Below are 21,320 nucleotides of genomic sequence, written 5' to 3'. Positions count from 1 at the left end.
GAACTTAGTTACAAAGAAAAGCCAAAACATCTTTTAAACCGTGCCAGATCTCAGATCCCATACCCAATCCTTAAACCCCTTAGACACTTCAGCTTCCCGGTGCCATCACCAGACTTAGGCCTCCATACACAGGTGAGAGGTTACCAAAACCCACTCACCAACTCCAAACAGATCCTCCTGGTCCAAAGGACTCAGCCACAGTACCAAGCCAATTTTCACTTTAGATTTTACCCACAAGATCACGCTGGGCCAATCCTTTAGAATCTAAACTCTAAAGATACATTACTGAAAGGAAGAAAATGTCGAGAGTAAGATTGTTAATGAGAACCTTCATATATAAACATCACACCTGTACACATGTCTCATACATAGAATCAACAGTGAACAAGCTTTCATTAGACACCTTACATGGGTCCCTTTGCACAAAATGTTGCCGTGCCTCAGTTTCCCTTCCCATACAGCATATCGATTTTGGAATGTCCCTTCTCAGGTGAGAAGCTTCAACACTAATTACAAGTATTAACAGTGAAATACCAGGGTCCCAAAGCTTTTGAACATCCAGTGTGTCCTTGGGTACATCTTGTAACAGTTTCCAGGGTTTTGGTACAAAATCATGCATAGTGGACATAGTTACCATTCTTAGTAACAGCAGTACAGTGGTTATGCAAGTTAACATAAGCAGTAGGAACAAATCCACCCCAACTGTACATTGACAATTCTGGCTTTTTACATTTAAAAAGTTGCAACCTTCCTGGGCAAACACAAGTCTTTTCCCTCCCCCATGCCCTGTGGGTTTAGGTTGTGAATGCCCTCCCACACAGACATAGGCCTGGCTGGGTGTGGCTCCCCTGCTCACAATGGCTATGGAATTCCTTTGCTCCTCACAGGATCTTTCTATCCCCAAGTCACTTTTACCCCCCTCAGGCACAGCAACCTGCTGGCCAGCCTCACCATAAGGATCCTCTTCCTTATGGCTTTCTGCAAGCAAAAGCTCATCTTCCCCTGGCTCTACAGCAGCATCACCCTGCTGAACCACCACCAACTCCTCCAGTGATCCCTCTATCCCCTGAACAGGCAGGTTTTCACACAACCCCCCTTCAGGAAAACACACAGACTCCTCTGGGGAAAGATCAGAGACCTCCCCCTCTCCTTTCTGGGCTTCAGCTGCCCCCAGAGCTAAATCTGGGCCCACAGCACTCTCCTCAGCCAATCCAGGCTGACAGGCACCTCCTGTAGACAAAGAACTGGGAAGAAACCCTTCCCCCACATGTATACCCCCCCTCCTCAGCAGCCAAACTGCCAGGCTCCACACACAGAGGCTGCTCACACTGAACACCCTCCAGAATTTGATCTTTTTCCCCAACTAAACTTTCACTCTGGCCAGCCACCCCAGACTGCACCAGAGAGACACTTTCCTGAAATAGGGCAGGGAGAGCCCAAAAATCTGACCAAAAATCTGACACTAGCCTCTCCTCTGAGGCTCCAGGCAGACGTGTAGAGGCCTCACTCATAGACACACAACTATCTCCCTCAGGCAACCATTGAGGAAAACTTTTACCTGGTTTTCCATAGGCCTGACTAGCCACAGACAACTTCCCAGATTCGCCTTTACCCCCTCCCCAAACCTCATGCATGTTCTGGGGCTGGGTTAAGGTATCTGCCTGATTATACATACTATTCATGCCATAATCACACCCCATCCCCACATGGTTCTCCACTGAACCCCCCTGAGGATACAGTCTCTGTTGTTCTTCCACTCCCTGGATCTGGAGTTTCCTGGGATATTGAACAGGGACGGGAACATTCATGGGAGCAAGATGGTCAGTTGATGGGGCCTTCGCTTTAGCAATCCTCTCCTGTGTTTTCACTTCTATTTGCCTGGTCTCAGTCTTTGTTTCCGCTAGTCTCGCCTGTGCTGCTGCTAGCCTTGCCTGTGCTGCTGCTAGCCCCGCCTGTGCTGCTGCTAGCCTCGCCTGGTATTCTCGTTCGTTGCGCTCCTCCTCAGCCTCACGTTGTGCACGCTTTGCCTTTGTTTCTGCTTTTATTGCTGCTAGCCTCTCCAGATGTTCTTGCTGGGCACGCCTGTCCTCGGCCTCTCGTTGTGCACGCCTGTCCTCCAGCTGTAGGAAAAACTCCATCTCCTTGTCAGTTAGAGGCCTGCCGATCTTACAGGCAACTTCCCATGTAGAAGGCATTGGTGAGGGGGGAGAAGCGCTGCTATACATTGCTCCTGCCCTCTCCTTGGGGAATGAATCTGTCCTAGAGTTGGACATCCTGTCTTAACTAGCCTAGCTATCCAGTTGTCCCGAAAGCTAGAAAAAAAAACTGTTTGGGTAGGTCTGTGTCTGGCTTAAGGTCTGCCCCTCCCTGAGGCAGCCCAGAAACAAAAGAAAAACAAAAGGAAAACTGCAAAGCTTGCAACTCAAAAGAAAAATTGTGCCCTTTTAAAAATCCTGGGTTCTCAAAATAATCCCACCGCTATGCCACCATGTCATGGCTCCTTCCCCACTCTGGCATGATAAATGCAGAAGTGGGGGCCAGCAAGTGTACCCCAAAGCCTTATCTACCAGGCTTTGGTATAAAACTTCCCCCAAGATCTTAAAAACCTAGATCTTGGGAATAAAACTTCCGCTGCCACCACCCAAATGTTGCTAAAGAAACCAGGGGAAAGATCATTTGGGAAATCTTCCCCCCTAAAACAAAAATCAGGGCACACCATTAACCACTGCCAGGTTAATAAAAGAAAAGAAAGAACTTTTATTATTACAACAATATTCAGGTTGCAAGTATAATGACTAGAGAGGAAGGTAACAAAATATACTCATGGAGAAACTCCATGGGCCTAGAACTTAGTTACAAAGAAAAGCCAAAACATCTTTTAAACCGTGCCAGATCTCAGATCCCATACCCAATCCTTAAAACAATAAAATCTAACGAAACTGCCTAAACTTTACCCTACTTACAGAAAATGAAGAATGGTGTCTTGGAGAGAGAGAGACATGCTTGTCCCTCTCTGTAGCTGCAGAGAACTCTCTTTCAGCGAGACAAAAGGAGAGAAGAAAAAAAACCCCAAATTCCTTTGTCCCAGTTTGAAAAGTCCCACCTACATTCCTATTGGTCACTCCACCAGGCTAGTGTAGTTAACCCCTTAATCCCCAGGCTGCTTGCTAACCCTCATGATCATGACAGCTTCAAAACTGGGTAACTAGCTCCATACACTTATCTCATCATTCCAATGCGGTAGGATTGTAGTTACAGTGCTTCAAAGCTAAAGATGTATAGGGATCCCAGTTCAGCGAAAGATTTCCTATCTCCATGAAAGTATTTAGAACCACTGTAAGCAGCTTTTTACACTGAAATGAACCAGGACGTTATCAGAAGAGCTGCAAACGCCTCAGTCGGAGGCGTTTTCGGCAGAAGCTTTCCTTTTAGTTCTCGAATTCGCTTCAACACCGGGTAACTAGCTCCATACACTTATCTCACCATTCCGCTGCGGTAGGTTTGTAGTTACAGTGTTTCAAAGCTAAGGATGTATAGGGATCCCAGTTCAGCGAAAGATTTCCTATCTCCACGAAAGTGTTTTCAAGCGCTGTAACCACCTTTTTACACTGAAATGAACCAGGACGTTATCAGAAGAGCTGCAAACCCCTCAGTCGCTGACATTTTCGGCAGAAGCTTTCCTTTTCTTCCTCGACTGGGCTTCAAAATACGGTAACTAGGTCCATACCTCACCATTCCCCTCCAGTGGGTTTGTACGTATAGCATTTGAAGCCAACATGTATGTGCTCCCATTAATTGGAATCCCAGCTCAGCGAAAGATTTGCTATCTCCACGAAAGCGTTAGCAAGCGCTGCAACCAGCTTTTTACACTGACATGAACCAGAACGTCGTCAGACGAGCTGCAAACCCCTCAGTCGGAGACTTTTTCGGCAGAAGCTTTCCTTTTGTTTCTCGAATTCGCTTCAAAACCGGGTAACTAGCTCCATACACTTATCTCACCATTCCGCTGCGGTAGGTTTGCAGTAACAGTGTTTTAAAGCAAAAGATGTATAGAGATCCCAATTCAGCAAAAGATTTGCTACCTCCACGAATGTGCATTCTAAGAGCTTTTTATAATTAAATGAACGAGAAATTTGTCAGAAGAGCCGCAAACCCCTCAGTCGGAGACATTTTCGGCAGAAGCTTGCATTTTTTTCCTCGAATGAGCGTCGAAATCCAGTAACTAGCTCCATACACTTATATCACCGTTCCCCTCCAGTGGGTTTGTAGTAAGAGCGTTTTAAGCCAAAGAAGTATTGGCTCACGTTAATTGGATTCCCAGTTCAGCGAAAGAGTGCCTATCTCCACGACAGTGTTTACAAGCACTGTAACCAGCTTTTTACACAGAAATGAACCAGAACGTTGTCAGAAGAACTGCAAACGCCTCAGTCGGAGGCGTTTTCGGCAGAAGCTTACCTTTTGTTTCTCGAATTCGCTTCACAACTTATCTCACCATTCCCCTCCAGTGGGTTTGTACGTATAGCATTTGAAGCCAACCTGTATGTGCTCCCATTAATTGGAATCCCAGCTCAGCGAAAGATTTGCTATCTCCACGAAAGCGTTATCAAGCGCTGCAACCAGCTCTTTACACTGAAATGAACCAGGACTTTCTCAGAAGTCGGAGGCGTTTTCGGCAGAATCTTTCTCACCATTCCCCTCCCGCGGGTTTGTAATTACAGCGTTTTAAGCCAAAGAAGTATTGGCTCCCATTAATTGGAATCCCAGTTCAGCGAAAGATTTTCTATCTACACGAAAGTGTTTTCAAGCACTGTAACCATTTTTCTACGCTGAAATGAACGAGAATGTTGTCAGAAGAGCTGCAAACCCCTCCGTTGGAGACATTTTTGGCAGCAGCTTTCCTTTCTTTTCTCGACTGGGCTTCCAAACTCACTGTCTAGCTCCATACACTTATCTCACCATTCCCCTCCAGTGAGTTTGTAGTAACGCGATTTAAGCCAACCTGTATGTGCTCCCATGAATTGGAACCCCAGCTCAGCGTAAGAATTGGTATCTCCACGAAAGCGTTATCAAGCGCTGCAACCAGCTTTTTACACTGAAATGAACCAGAACGTTGTCAGAAGAGCTGCAAACACCTCAGTCGGAGGCGTTTTCGGCAGATGCATTCCTTATTTTTCTCGAATACGCTTCAAAATCCGGTAACTACCTCCATACACATCTCTCACCATTCCTCTGCAGTAGGTTTGTAGTTACAGTGTTTTAAAGCCAAAGATATATAGGGATCCCAATCGAGCAAAAGATTTGCTACCTCCACGAATGTGCATTCAAAGACTGTAAAGAGTTTTTACAATTAAATGAACGAGAAATTTGTCAGAAGAGCCGCAAACCCCTCAGTCGCTGACATTTTCGGCAGAAGCTTTCCTTTTCTTCCTCGAATGGGCTTCAAAATCCCGTAACTAGGCCCATACCTCAACATTCCCCTCCAGTGGCTTTGTACGTATAGCATTTTAAGCCAACCTGTATGTGCTGCCATGAATTGGAACCCCAGCTCAGCGTAAGAATTGGTATCTCCACGAAAGCGTTATCAAGCGCTGCAACCAGCTTTTTACACTGAAATGAACCAGGCCGTTGTCAGACGAGCTGCAAACCCCTCAGTCGGAGACTTTTTCGGCAGAAGCTTTCCTTTTGTTTCTCGAATTCGCTTCAAAACCGGGTAACTAGCTCCTTACCCTTATCTCACCATTCCGCTGCGGTTGGTTTGCAGTTACAGTGTTTCAAAGCCAAAGATGTATAGAGATCCCAATGCAGCAAAAGATTTGCTTCCTCCACGAATGTGCATTCCAACACTGTAAAGAGTTTTTTACACTTAAGTGAACGAGAAGGTTGTCGGAAGAGATGCAAACCACTAAGTAGGAAATATTTTCGTCAGAAGCTTTCATTTTTTTTCCTCGAATGGGCTTCGAAATCCAGTAACTAGCTCCATACACTTATCTCACCATTCTGCTGCGGTAGGTTTGTAGTTACAGTGTTTCAAAGCAAAAGATGTATAGGGCTCCCAGTTCAGCGAAAGATTTCCTATCTCCACGAGAGTGTTTTCAAGCGCTGTAACCAGCTTTTTCCACTGAAATGAACCAGAACTTTGTCAAAAGAGCTGCAAACGCCTCAGTCGGAGGCGTTTTTGGCAGCAGCTTTCCTTTTTTTTCTCGACTGGGCTTCCAAACTCACTGTCTGTCTCCATACACTTATCTCACCATTCCTCTGCAGTAGGTTTGCAGTTACAGTGTTTCAAAGCAAAAGATGTATAGGGCTCCCAGCTCAGCAAAAGATTTGCTATCTCCACGAAAGCGTTATCAAGCGCTGCAACCAGCTTTTTACACTGAAATGAATCAGAACGTTGTCAGAAGAGCTGGAAACCCCGCAGTCGGAGGGTTTTTCTGCAGAAGCTTTCCTTTTCTTCCTCGAATGTGCTTCAAAATCCAGTAACTAGGTCCATACACTCATCTCACCATTCCCCTCCTGTGGGTTTGTACGTACAGCATTTTAAGACAACCTGTATGCGCTCCCAATGATTGGAATCCCAGCTCAGCGAAAGATTTGCTATCTCCATGAAAGCGTTAGCAAGCGCTGCAACCAGCTTTTTACACTGAAATGAACCAGAACGTTGTCAGAAGAGCTGCAAACCCCTCAGGCGGAGGCTTTTTCGGCAGAAGCTTTCCTTTTGTGTCTCGAATGCGCTTCAAAACCGGGTAACTAGCTCCTTACACTTTCAAAGCCAAAGATTTATAGGGATCCCAGTTCAGCGATAGATTTCCTATCTCCACGAAAGTGTTTTCAAGTGCTGTAACCAGCTTTTTACACTGAAATGAACCAGGACGGTGTCAGAAGAGCTGCAAACGCCTCAGTCGGAGGCGTTTTCGGCAGAAGCTTTTTCACCATTGCCCTCCCGCGGGTTTGTAATTACAACGTTTTAAGCCAAAGAAGTATTGGCTCCCATTAATTGGAATGCCAGTTCAGCGAAAGATTTTCTATCTACACGAAAGTGTTTTCAAGCACTGTAACCATTTTACTACACTGAAATGAACGAGAATGTTGTCAGAAGAGCTGCAAACACCTCCGTTGGAAACATTTTTGGCAGCAGCTTTCCTTTTTTTCTCGACTGGGCTTCCAAACTCACTGTCTAGCTCCATACACTTATCTCACCATTCCCCTCCAGTGGGTTTGTAGTAACGCGTTTTAAGCCAACCTGTATGTGCTCCCATGAATTGGAACCCCAGCTCAGCGTAAGAATTGGTATCTCCACGAAAGCGTTATCAAGCACTGCAACCAGCTTTTTACACTGAAATGAACCAGAACGTTGTCAGAAGAGCTGCAAAACTGTCAGTCGGAGCCTTTTCTTCACAAGCTTTCCTTTTGTTTCTCGAATGCGCTTCAAAACTGGGTAACTAGCTCCATACACTTATCTCATCATGCCAATGCGGTAGGTTTGTAGTTACAGTGCTTCAAAGCTAAAGATGTATAGGGATCCCAGTTCAGCGAAAGATTTCCTATCTCCATGAAAGTATTTAGAACCACTGTAAGCAGCTTTTTACACTGAAATGAACCAGGACGTTATCAGAAGAGCTGCAAACGCCTCAGTCGGAGGCGTTTTCGGCAGAAGCTTTCCTTTTAGTTCTCGAATTCGCTTCAACACCGGGTAACTAGCTCCATACACTTATCTCACCATTCCACTGGGGTAGGTTTGTAGTTACAGTGTTTCATAGCCAAAGATGTATAGGGATCCCAGTTCAGCTATAGATTTCCTATCTCCACGAAAGTGTTTTCAAGTGCTGTAACCAGCTTTTTACACTGAAATGAACGAGAACGTTGTCAGAAGAACTGCAAACCCCTCAGGCGGAGGCTTTTTCGGCAGAAGCTTTCCTTTTCTTCCTCGAATGGGCTTCAAAACCGGGTAACTAGCTCCATACACTTATCTCAGCATTCCGCTGCGGTAGGGTTGTTGTTACAGTGTTTCAAAGCTAAAGATGTATAGGGATCCCAGTTCAGCGAAAGATTTCCTATCTCCAAGAAAGTCTTTACAAGCACTGTAAGCAGCTTTTTACACTGAAATGAACCAGGACGTTATCAGAAGAGCTGCAAACGCCTCAGTCGGAGGCGTTTTCGGCAGAAGCTTTCCTTTTTTTTCTCGAATGCGCTTCAAGACCCGGTAACTACCTCCATACACTTATCTCACCATTCCTCTGCAGTAGGTTTGCAGTTACAGTGTTTCAAAGCCAAAGACGTATAGGGATCCCAGAGCAGCGAAAGATTTGCTATCTCCATGAAAGCGTTAGCAAGCGCTGCAACCAGCTTTTTACACTGAAATGAACCAGAACGTTGTCAGAAGAGCTGCAAACGCCTCAGTCGGAGGCGTTTTCGGCAGAAGCTTTTTCACCATTGCCCTCCCGCGGGTTTGTAATTACAACGTTTTAAGCCAAAGAAGTATTGTCTCCCATTAATTGGAATCCCAGTTCAGCGAAAGATTTTCCATCTACACGAAAGTGTTTTCAAGCACTGTAACCATTTTACTACACTGAAATGAACGAGAATGTTGTCAGAAGAGCTGCAAACCCCTCCGTTGGAAACATTTTTGGCAGCAGCTTTCCTTTTTTTCTCGACTGGGCTTCCAAACTCACTGTCTAGCTCCATACACTTATCTCACCATTCCCCTCCAGTGGGTTTGTAGTAACGCGTTTTAAGCCAACCTGTATGTGCTCCCATGAATTGGAACCCCAGCTCAGCGTAAGAATTGGTATCTCCACGAAAGCGTTTTCAAGCGCTGCAACCAGCTTTTTACACTGAAATGAACCAGAACGTTGTCAGAAGAGCTGCAAAACTGTCAGTCGGAGCCTTTTCTTCAGAAGCTTTCCTTTTGTTTCTCGAATGCGCTTCAAAACTGGGTAACTAGCTCCATACACTTATCTCATCATTCCAATGCGGTAGGTTTGTAGTTACAGTGCTTCAAAGCTAAAGATGTATAGGGATCCCAGTTCAGCGAAAGATTTCCTATCTCCATGAAAGTATTTAGAACCACTGTAAGCAGCTTTTTACACTGAAATGAACCAGGACGTTATCAGAAGAGCTGCAAACGCCTCAGTCGGAGGCGTTTTCGGCAGAAGCTTTCCTTTTAGTTCTCGAATTCGCTTCAACACCGGGTAACTAGCTCCATACACTTATCTCACCATTCCGCTGCGGTAGGTTTGTAGTTACAGTGTTTCAAAGCTAAGGATGTACAGGGATCCCAGTTCAGCGAAAGATTTCCTATCTCCACGAAAGTGTTTTCAAGCGCTGTAACCACCTTTTTACACTGAAATGAACCAGGACGTTATCAGAAGAGCTGCAAACCCCTCAGTCGCTGACATTTTCGGCAGAAACTTTCCTTTTCTTCCTCGACTGGGCTTCAAAATACGGTAACTAGGTCCATACCTCACCATTCCCCTCCAGTGGGTTTGTACGTATAGCATTTGAAGCCAACATGTATGTGCTCCCATTAATTGGAATCCCAGCTCAGCGAAAGATTTGCTATCTCCACGAAAGCGTTAGCAAGCGCTGCAACCAGCTTTTTACACTGACATGAACCAGAACGTCGTCAGACGAGCTGCAAACCCCTCAGTCGGAGACTTTTTCGGCAGAAGCTTTCCTTTTGTTTCTCGAATTCGCTTCAAAACCGGGTAACTAGCTCCATACACTTATCTCACCATTCCGCTGCGGTAGGTTTGCAGTAACAGTGTTTTAAAGCAAAAGATGTATAGAGATCCCAATTCAGCAAAAGATTTGCTACCTCCACGAATGTGCATTCTAAGAGCTTTTTATAATTAAATGAACGAGAAATTTGTCAGAAGAGCCGCAAACCCCTCAGTCGGAGACATTTTCGGCAGAAGCTTGCATTTTTTTCCTCGAATGAGCGTCGAAATCCAGTAACTAGCTCCATACACTTATATCACCGTTCCCCTCCAGTGGGTTTGTAGTAAGAGCGTTTTAAGCCAAAGAAGTATTGGCTCACGTTAATTGGATCCCAGTTCAGCGAAAGAGTGCCTATCTCCACGACAGTGTTTACAAGCACTGTAACCAGCTTTTTACACAGAAATGAACCAGAACGTTGTCAGAAGAACTGCAAACGCCTCAGTCGGAGGCGTTTTCGGCAGAAGATTACCTTTTGTTTCTCGAATTCGCTTCACAACTTATCTCACCATTCCCCTCCAGTGGGTTTGTAGTAACGCGTTTTAAGCCAACCTGTATGTGCTCCCATGAATTGGAACCCCAGCTCAGCGAAAGATTTGGTATCTCCACGAAAGGCTTATCAAGCGCTGTAGCCAGCTTTTTACACTGAAATGAACCAGAACGTTGTCAGAAGAGCTGCAAACGCCTCAGTTGGAGGCGTTTTCGGCAAAAGCATTCTTTTTTTGCGCGAATACGCTTCAAAACCCGGTAACTATCTCCATACACTTATCTCACCATTCCTCTGCAGTAGGTTTGTAGTTACAGTGTTTTAAAGCCAAAGATGTATAGGGATCCCAATCCAGCAAAAGATTTGCTACCTCCACGAATGTGCATTCAAACACTGTAAAGAGCTTTTTACAATTAAATGAACGAGACATTTGTCAGAGGAGCCGCAAACCCCTCAGTCGGAGACTTTTTCGGCAGAAGCTTTCCTTTTCTTCCTCGAATGGGCTTCAAAATCCAGTAACTATCTCCATACACTTATCTCACCATTCCCCTCCAGTGGGTTTGTACGTATAGCATTTGAAGCCAACCTGTATGTGCTCCCATTAATTGGAATCCCAGCTCAGCGAAAGATTTGCTATCTCCACGAAAGCGTTATCAAGCGCTGCAACCAGCTCTTTACACTGAAATGAACCAGGACTTTCTCAGAAGTCGGAGGCGTTTTCGGCAGAATCTTTCTCACCATTCCCCTCCCGCGGGTTTGTAATTACAGCGTTTTAAGCCAAAGAAGTATTGGCTCCCATTAATTGGAATCCCAGTTCAGCGAAAGATTTTCTATCTACACGAAAGTGTTTTCAAGCACTGTAACCATTTTTCTACGCTGAAATGAACGAGAATGTTGTCAGAAGAGCTGCAAACCCCTCCGTTGGAGACATTTTTGGCAGCAGCTTTCCTTTCTTTTCTCGACTGGGCTTCCAAACTCACTGTCTAGCTCCATACACTTATCTCACCATTCCCCTCCAGTGAGTTTGTAGTAACGCGATTTAAGCCAACCTGTATGTGCTCCCATGAATTGGAACCCCAGCTCAGCGTAAGAATTGGTATCTCCACGAAAGCGTTATCAAGCGCTGCAACCAGCTTTTTACACTGAAATGAACCAGAACGTTGTCAGAAGAGCTGCAAACACCTCAGTCGGAGGCGTTTTCGGCAGATGCATTCCTTATTTTTCTCGAATACGCTTCAAAATCCGGTAACTACCTCCATACACATCTCTCACCATTCCTCTGCAGTAGGTTTGTAGTTACAGTGTTTTAAAGCCAAAGATATATAGGGATCCCAATCGAGCAAAAGATTTGCTACCTCCACGAATGTGCATTCAAAGACTGTAAAGAGTTTTTACAATTAAATGAACGAGAAATTTGTCAGAAGAGCCGCAAACCCCTCAGTCGCTGACATTTTCGGCAGAAGCTTTCCTTTTCTTCCTCGAATGGGCTTCAAAATCCCGTAACTAGGCCCATACCTCAACATTCCCCTCCAGTGGCTTTGTACGTATAGCATTTTAAGCCAACCTGTATGTGCTGCCATGAATTGGAACCCCAGCTCAGCGTAAGAATTGGTATCTCCACGAAAGCGTTATCAAGCGCTGCAACCAGCTTTTTACACTGAAATGAACCAGGCCGTTGTCAGACGAGCTGCAAACCCCTCAGTCGGAGACTTTTTCGGCAGAAGCTTTCCTTTTGTTTCTCGAATTCGCTTCAAAACCGGGTAACTAGCTCCTTACCCTTATCTCACCATTCCGCTGCAGTTGGTTTGCAGTTACAGTGTTTCAAAGCCAAAGATGTATAGAGATCCCAATGCAGCAAAAGATTTGCTTCCTCCACGAATGTGCATTCCAACACTGTAAAGAGTTTTTTACACTTAAGTGAACGAGAAGGTTGTCGGAAGAGATGCAAACCACTAAGTAGGAAATATTTTCGTCAGAAGCTTTCATTTTTTTTCCTCGAATGGGCTTCGAAATCCAGTAACTAGCTCCATACACTTATCTCACCATTCTGCTGCGGTAGGTTTGTAGTTACAGTGTTTCAAAGCAAAAGATGTATAGGGCTCCCAGTTCAGCGAAAGATTTCCTATCTCCACGAGAGTGTTTTCAAGCGCTGTAACCAGCTTTTTCCACTGAAATGAACCAGAACTTTGTCAAAAGAGCTGCAAACGCCTCAGTCGGAGGCGTTTTTGGCAGCAGCTTTCCTTTTTTTTCTCGACTGGGCTTCCAAACTCACTGTCTGTCTCCATACACTTATCTCACCATTCCTCTGCAGTAGGTTTGCAGTTACAGTGTTTCAAAGCAAAAGATGTATAGGGCTCCCAGCTCAGCAAAAGATTTGCTATCTCCACGAAAGCGTTATCAAGCGCTGCAACCAGCTTTTTACACTGAAATGAATCAGAACGTTGTCAGAAGAGCTGGAAACCCCGCAGTCGGAGGGTTTTTCTGCAGAAGCTTTCCTTTTCTTCCTCGAATGTGCTTCAAAATCCAGTAACTAGGTCCATACACTCATCTCACCATTCCCCTCCTGTGGGTTTGTACGTACAGCATTTTAAGACAACCTGTATGCGCTCCCAATGATTGGAATCCCAGCTCAGCGAAAGATTTGCTATCTCCATGAAAGCGTTAGCAAGCGCTGCAACCAGCTTTTTACACTGAAATGAACCAGAACGTTGTCAGAAGAGCTGCAAACCCCTCAGGCGGAGGCTTTTTCGGCAGAAGCTTTCCTTTTGTGTCTCGAATGCGCTTCAAAACCGGGTAACTAGCTCCTTACACTTTCAAAGCCAAAGATTTATAGGGATCCCAGTTCAGCGATAGATTTCCTATCTCCACGAAAGTGTTTTCAAGTGCTGTAACCAGCTTTTTACACTGAAATGAACCAGGACGGTGTCAGAAGAGCTGCAAACGCCTCAGTCGGAGGCGTTTTCGGCAGAAGCTTTTTCACCATTGCCCTCCCGCGGGTTTGTAATTACAACGTTTTAAGCCAAAGAAGTATTGGCTCCCATTAATTGGAATCCCAGTTCAGCGAAAGATTTTCTATCTACACGAAAGTGTTTTCAAGCACTGTAACCATTTTACTACACTGAAATGAACGAGAATGTTGTCAGAAGAGCTGCAAAACTGTCAGTCGGAGCCTTTTCTTCAGAAGCTTTCCTTTTGTTTCTCGAATGCGCTTCAAAACTGGGTAACTAGCTCCATACACTTATCTCATCATTCCAATGCGGTAGGTTTGTAGTTACAGTGCTTCAAAGCTAAAGATGTATAGGGATCCCAGTTCAGCGAAAGATTTCCTATCTCCATGAAAGTATTTAGAACCACTGTAAGCAGCTTTTTACACTGAAATGAACCCGGACGTTATCAGAAGAGCTGCAAACGCCTCAGTCGGAGGCGTTTTCGGCAGAAGCTTTCCTTTTAGTTCTCGAATTCGCATCAACACCGGGTAACTAGCTCCATACACTTATCTCACCATTCCGCAGCGGTAGGTTTGTAGTTACAGTGTTTCAAAGCTAAGGATGTATAGGGATCCCAGTTCAGCGAAAGATTTCCTATCTCCACGAAAGTGTTTTCAAGCGCTGTAACCAGCTTTTTACACTGAAATGAACCAGGACGTTATCAGAAGAGCTGAAAACCCCTCAGTCGCTGACATTTTCGGCAGAAGCTTTCCTTTTCTTCCTCGAATGGGCTTCAAAATACGGTAACTTGGTCCATACCTCACCATTCCCCTCCAGTGGGTTTGTACGTATAGCATTTGAAGCCAACATGTATGTGCTCCCATTAATTGGAATCCCAGCTCAGCGAAAGATTTGCTATCTCCACGAAAGCGTTAGCAAGCGCTGCAACCAGCTTTTTACACTGACATTAACCAGAACGTCGTCAGACGAGCTGCAAACCCCTCAGTCGGAGACTTTTTCGGCAGAAGCTTTCCTTTTGTTTCTCGAATTCGCTTCAAAACCGGGTAACTAGCTCCATACACTTATCTCACCATTCCGCTGCGGTAGGTTTGCAGTAACAGTGTTTTAAAGCAAAAGATGTATAGAGATCCCAATTCAGCAAAAGATTTGCTACCTCCACGAATGTGCATTCTAAGAGCATTTTATAATTAAATGAACGAGACATTTGTCAGAGGAGCCGCAAACCCCTCAGTCGGAGACATTTTCGGCAGAAGCTTTCCTTTTCTTCCTCGAATGGGCTTCAAAAATCCAGTAACTATCTCCATACACTTATCTCACCATTCCCCTCCAGTGGGTTTGTACGTATAGCATTTGAAGCCAACCTGTATGTGCTCCCATTAATTGGCATCCCAGCTCAGCGAAAGATTTGCTATCTCCACGAAAGCGTTATCAAGCGCTGCAACCAGCTTTTTACACTGAAATGAACCAGAACGTTGTCAGAAGAGCTGCAAACCCCTCAGGCGGAGGCTTTTTCGGCAGAAGCTTTCCTTTTGTGTCTCGAATGCGCTTCAAAACCGGGTAACTAGCTCCTTACACTTTCAAAGCCAAAGATGTATAGGGATCCCAGTTCAGCGATAGATTTCCTATCTCCACGAAAGTGTTTTCAAGTGCTGTAACCAGCTTTTTACACTGAAATGAACCAGGACGGTGTCAGAAGAGCTGCAAACGCCTCAGTCGGAGGCGTTTTCGGCAGAAGCTTTTTCACCATTGCCCTCCCGCGGGTTTGTAATTACAACGTTTTAAGCCAAAGAAGTATTGGCTCCCATTAATTGGAATGCCAGTTCAGCGAAAGATTTTCTATCTACACGAAAGTGTTTTCAAGCACTGTAACCATTTTACTACACTGAAATGAACGAGAATGTTGTCAGAAGAGCTGCAAACACCTCCGTTGGAAACATTTTTGGCAGCAGCTTTCCTTTTTTTCTCGACTGGGCTTCCAAACTCACTGTCTAGCTCCATACACTTATCTCACCATTCCCCTCCAGTGGGTTTGTAGTAACGCGTTTTAAGCCAACCTGTATGTGCTCCCATGAATTGGAACCCCAGCTCAGCGTAAGAATTGGTATCTCCACGAAAGCGTTATCAAGCACTGCAACCAGCTTTTTACACTGAAATGAACCAGAACGTTGTCAGAAGAGGTGCAAAACTGTCAGTCGGAGCCTTTTCTTCAGAAGCTTTCCTTTTGTTTCTCGAATGCGCTTCAAAACTGGGTAACTAGCTCCATACACTTATCTCATCATGCCAATGCGGTAGGTTTGTAGTTACAGTGCTTCAAAGCTAAAGATGTATAGGGATCCCAGTTCAGCGAAAGATTTCCTATCTCCATGAAAGTATTTAGAACCACTGTAAGCAGCTTTTTACACTGAAATGAACCAGGACGTTATCAGAAGAGCTGCAAACGCCTCAGTCGGAGGCGTTTTCGGCAGAAGCTTTCCTTTTAGTTCTCGAATTCGCTTCAACACCGGGTAACTAGCTCCATACACTTATCTCACCATTCCGCTGCGGTAGGTTTGTAGTTACAGTGTTTGAAAGCTAAGGATGTATAGGGATCCCAGTTCAGCGAAAGATTTCCTATCTCCACGAAAGTGTTTTCAAGCGCTGTAACCACCTTTTTACACTGAAATGAACCAGGACGTTATCAGAAGAGCTGCAAACCCCTCAGTCGGAGACTTTTTCGGCAGAAGCTTTCCTTTTGTTTCTCGAATTCGCTTCAAAACCGGGTAACTAGCTCCATACACTTATCTCACCATTCCGCTGCGGTAGGTTTGCAGTAACAGTGTTTTAAAGCAAAAGATGTATAGAGATCCCAATTCAGCAAAAGATTTGCTACCTCCACGAATGTGCATTCTAAGAGCTTTTTATAATTAAATGAACGAGAAATTTGTCAGAAGAGCCGCAAACCCCTCAGTCGGAGACATTTTCGGCAGAAGCTTGCATTTTTTTCCTCGAATGAGCGTCGAAATCCAGTAACTAGCTCCATACACTTATATCACCGTTCCCCTCCAGTGGGTTTGTAGTAAAAGCGTTTTAAGCCAAAGAAGTATTGGCTCACGTTAATTGGATTCCCAGTTCAGCGAAAGAGTGCCTATCTCCACGACAGTGTTTACAAGCACTGTAACCAGCTTTTTACACAGAAATGAACCAGAACGTTGTCAGAAGAACTGCAAACGCCTCAGTCGGAGGCGTTTTCGGCAGAAGATTACCTTTTGTTTCTCGAATTCGCTTCACAACTTATCTCACCATTCCCCTCCAGTGGGTTTGTAGTAACGCGTTTTAAGCCAACCTGTATGTGCTCCCATGAATTGGAACCCCAGCTCAGCGAAAGATTTTCTATCTACACGAAAGTGTTTTCAAGCACTGTAACCATTTTTCTAAACTGAAATGAACGAGAACGTTGTCAGAAGAGCTGCAAACCCCTCAGTTGGAGACATTTTCGGCAGCAGCTTTCCTTTTTTTTCTCGACTGGGCTTCCAAACTCACTGTCTAGCTCCATACACTAATCTCACCATACCCCTCCAGTGGGTTTGTAGTAACGCGTTTTAAGCCAACCTGTATGTGCTCCCATGAATTGGAACCCCAGCTCAGCGTAAGAATTGGTATCTCCACGAAAGCGTTATCAAGCGCTGCAACCAGCTTTTTACACTGAAATGAACCAGACCGTTGTCAGACGAGCTGCAAACCCCTCAGTCGGAGACTTTTTCGGCAGAAGCTTTCCTTTTGTTTCTCGAATTCCCTTCAAAACCGGGTAACTAGCTCCTTACACTTATCTCACCATTCCGCTGCGGTTGGTTTGCAGTTACAGTGTTTCAAAGCCAAAGATGTATAGAGATCCCAATGCAGCAAAAGATTTGCTTCCTCCGCGAATGTGCATTCAAACACTGTAAAGAGTTTTTTACACTTAAGTGAACGAGAAGGTTGTCGGAAGAGATGCAAACCACTAAGTTGGAAATATTTTCGTCAGAAGCTTTCATTTTTTTTCCTCGAATGGGCTTCGAAATCCAGTAACTAGCTCCATACACTTATCTCACCATTCTGCTGCGGTAGGTTTGTAGTTACAGTGTTTCAAAGCAAAAGATGTATAGGGATCCCAGTTCAGCGAAAGATTTCCTATCTCCACGAGAGTGTTTTCAAGCGCTGTAACCAGCTTTTTCCACTGAAATGAACCAGAACTTTGTCAAAAGAGCTGCAAACGCCTCAGTCGGAGGCGTTTTTGGCAGCAGCTTTCCTTTTTTTTCTCGACTGGGCTTCCAAACTCACTGTCTAGCTCCATACACTTATCTCACCATTCCTCTGCAGTAGGTTTGCAGTTACAGTGTTTCAAAGCCAAAGACGTATAGGGATCCCAGCTCAGCAAAAGATTTGCTATCTCCACGAAAGCGTTATCAAGCGCTGCAACCAGCTTTTTACACTGAAATGAATCAGAACGTTGTCAGAAGAGCTGGAAACCCCGCAGTCGGAGGGTTTTTCGGCAGAAGCTTTCCTTTTCTTCCTCGAATGGGCTTCAAAATCCAGTAACTAGGTCCATACACTCATCTCACCATTCGCCTCCTGTGGGTTTGTACGTACAGCATTTTAAGACAACCTGTATGCGCTCCCATTGATTGGAATCCCAGCTCAGCGAAAGATTTGCTATCTCCATGAAAGCGTTAGCAAGCTTCAAACGTCTTGGGAGGGGGAGAGTACGTCTGTGTGCGCCGTGAGGTGAGGTGAGGTGAGCTCGAGTGTAGTATCCGGACCGGGTTCCTGTTTGAAGATCGCCTGATTAAGCAAGCGCCGCCGTGGGATCGAATCCTTTGCTCCGTGGTACCTGATTGGATCCAGCCCTTTTTAGGGCTTCTGATACCAAGACTCTGCAATCAACAGCCTTATTTCTAGGCACCTGGAAACCGCTCCGGAGCGTAAAAGCCTCCAGTTGTGTGCGTTTTTTTTTTTTTTTTTGGCCTGGAAGGGATTTAAACCCCTACCGTGGTTTTTCTGCAGGCCGCTCTACAGCTGATCTGCAATCAGCTGTTCAGGCCCCGACCAGGCACTTCTTTTGAGACTGCCTATTGGCGGAGGCTCTTCTGCTGCCTTAAAGCAACAGCTGCTCTCTCCTTTTTGCTACACTGGATCCTCTGCTATGGGCTGTGCATCTGCTCCGCTGGATCTGGATCTGGATCTGGATCTGTTTCTGGATCTGGACCTGGATCTTCCTGCTGCCTTTGGACCTGCTCCTGCCCCCTGCTCCTGGGTCCTGCTCCTGGCTCCTGAGACTTGCTCCTACGTCCTGAGACCTGCTCCGGACCAGCTCCTGCAATCTGCTCCGGACCTGCTCCTGCCTCCTGGGACCCGCCCCTACCTCCTACCTTTGCTCCGCGTCTGCCTGGTCTGCTGGCCCCCCGCCAGTGACTTCTGATCCTCCTCAGGGCTTACTTTGACCTTTTTTTATTAAGTATATAAGGCAGTGGACATTGTCAGCATGCTGATGTCTCCTTTTGGAGAACAAAGGAGAAGGCAGAACACATATTTCATCTACTGAAAAATAGCAGATGGTATCTAAATGTGACAGTTAACTAGATACTCTCAGCATATTACAATGTGGATAACACAAGGCAACGACAGAACTATCAATTCTAAATGCATCACTGACTGAGAAGTAACAAGGCTAATTTCTTGCAGCAGCTCCCTTGGACAGAGATTGTGAGATATTTCAGTAGCAAGACAGATGCCCTGATGCTGCTCGTTTTAACACACACTCTGGATAAGATCCTATTGTGAGTGATTGGAAAGGCTGAAGCGTGAATTATGGCTGTGTCTTGGAGAAAGTGCTTTCCTCAGCTCTGAGATCCTGGCTCAATTGAAGTTTACAAAGTTTAGGTTTCGTTTGAATAAATTATCAGGCAGCTTGAATCATGGAAATTGAAATAGACCGGAAAGCAGCAAGCAGGTCCAAGGCAATGTAAAAATAGTCACCAACTTCTTTAAATAAAGCAAAGTCCTAACATACTGGTCACTATAATAAGAGAGAAAAAGTGTTTGAATAAATTGCCTCAGTATTTTCTTGCATATATACTTTGTAAGAAACACGCACAACTTCTCAGTCTTTAGTACAGCAGCTCACTTTAGAGCTGGTTAACTTTTTTCACCATGTAGTCTGACAGGAAAATATTTTTTCTTATGCAAGCTTATTAAATCTTCATTGGCTTTCTTCATGAGGGTGTTGCCTATAGCTATAATTCTTTGATTCTATCTAATAATATTGACTTTAGTCACTTTAATCTGAGCAAGTCAAGCTAGAATTCTGGCAGCAAATAAGTTAGCATCCATTAATTGATTTTGTTCTTTTCAAATAATATTAGTTGTCCTTTTCTATTTGAGAATTGCAATGATTATCCAGGCTGGAAATGACAGCAGAGAAGAAATGTGATGTGCTAACTTTCTTTGCCAGTTTAGTTTTGGGAGTGAAATCTCAGCACATGTAGAGAAAATTCTGCTCTGAGCTATCTACTGAAAAGCCAGGAGGTTCATAGAATCATAGAATACTAGGACTGGAAAGGACCTCAAGAGATCATCGAGTCCAGTCCCCTGCCCCCATGGCAGGACCAAATTCTGTCTAGACCATCCCTGATAGACATTTACCTAACCCACTCTTAAATATCTCCAGAGATGGGGATTCCACAACCTCCCTGGGCAATTTATTCCAGTGTTTGACTACTCTGACAGTTAGGAACTTTTTCCTAATGTCCAACCTAAACCTCCCTTGCTGCAGTTTAAGCCCATTGCTTCTTGTTCTATCCTCAGAGGCCAAGATGAACACGTTTTCTCTCTCCTCGGGTATGTCTACACTACACCGCTAGTTCGAACTAGCGGGGTAATGTAGGCATACCGGACTTGCAAATGAAGCCCGGGATTTGAATTTCCCCGGCTTCATTTGCATAAGCGGGGCTCCGCCATTTTTAAATCCCCGCTCGTTCGAACCCTGTGCCGCGCGGCTACACGCGGCACAAACTATTTAGTTCGAACTAGGCTTCCTAGTTCAAACTACCGTTACTCCTCGTGGAATGAGGAGTAACAGTAGTTCGAACTAGGAAGCCTAGTTTGAACTACCTAGTTCATGCCCCGTGTAGCCGCGCGGCACAGGGTCCGAACGAGCGGGGATTTAAAAATGGCGGAGCCCCGCTTATGCAAATGAAGCCCGGGAAATTCAGATCCCGGGCTTCATTTGCAAGTGCGGTATGCCTACATTACCCTCCTAGTTCGAACTAGGAGGGTAGTGTAGACATACCCCTCCTTATGACACCCTTTTAGCTATCTGAAAACGGCTGTCATGTCCCCCCTCAGTCTTCTCTTTTCTAAACTAACCAAACTCAAATTTGTTTGTGCACTGGGTGGATCCCAGAAGGATATTGTCCAGATTCCCAAACTAGTGGAAACGATATAGGTTGCCTATGATAGCATAAGATAACCTATGATCAGATATTTATGACTGGCACAGAGCCCAAGTATTAATGCTGTTTAACATTCCATGTTTAATCCATGGCGAAGTGAGATTTATTTATTTTATTTTAGTACCATGTAGCAAAGGCTAATTAATTTTACTTTTGCAACACGCCTTTGAGTTAGGGAACTATTATACACACATAACTGATGTGCCAAGAGCTTGATCAGGTGTATCTAGACAACAGGTTTGTTTGTTTTTTTAAAGTGGCCTTTTTTAGAAAAAACTTCCCCTGTGTCTAGACTGCTGCCACATTCTTTCAAAAGTAAAACAAAAGAATGCGGCAGTTTTTTTACCACGGAAAATCTCATTTTATGAGGAATAATGCCTTTTTTTGAAAGTGCTCTTTTGAAAAAAGGCGCTATATAATGAAAACTATGGGTTTTTTTGAAGGAGAGTATCCAGACTTCCTGGGAGCTCTCTTTCGAAAAAGCGGCTCACTTTTTCAAAAGTACTGGCTGTAGTCTAGACGCTTTCTTTCGAAAGAGGCTTGTAGTCTAGTCGTACCTTTAGGCTTATGTGACTTGCCTTGGATTATGCAGCTGCAGTTTCAGGGCCTTTGCATGCTGCCTATCTTAACACAAATGTTTCACTCTAATTAAATCCATTCCAATTTATCTCTGATACAACTCAAAGTCAAATGCATCTAACTGCC

Source organism: Pelodiscus sinensis, chromosome 14, assembly GCF_049634645.1.
Source record: "Pelodiscus sinensis isolate JC-2024 chromosome 14, ASM4963464v1, whole genome shotgun sequence".
NCBI lineage: Eukaryota > Metazoa > Chordata > Testudines > Trionychidae > Pelodiscus > Pelodiscus sinensis.
The sequence above is the reverse complement of the archived record's forward strand: the minus strand, read 5'-3'. Positions refer to the sequence as shown.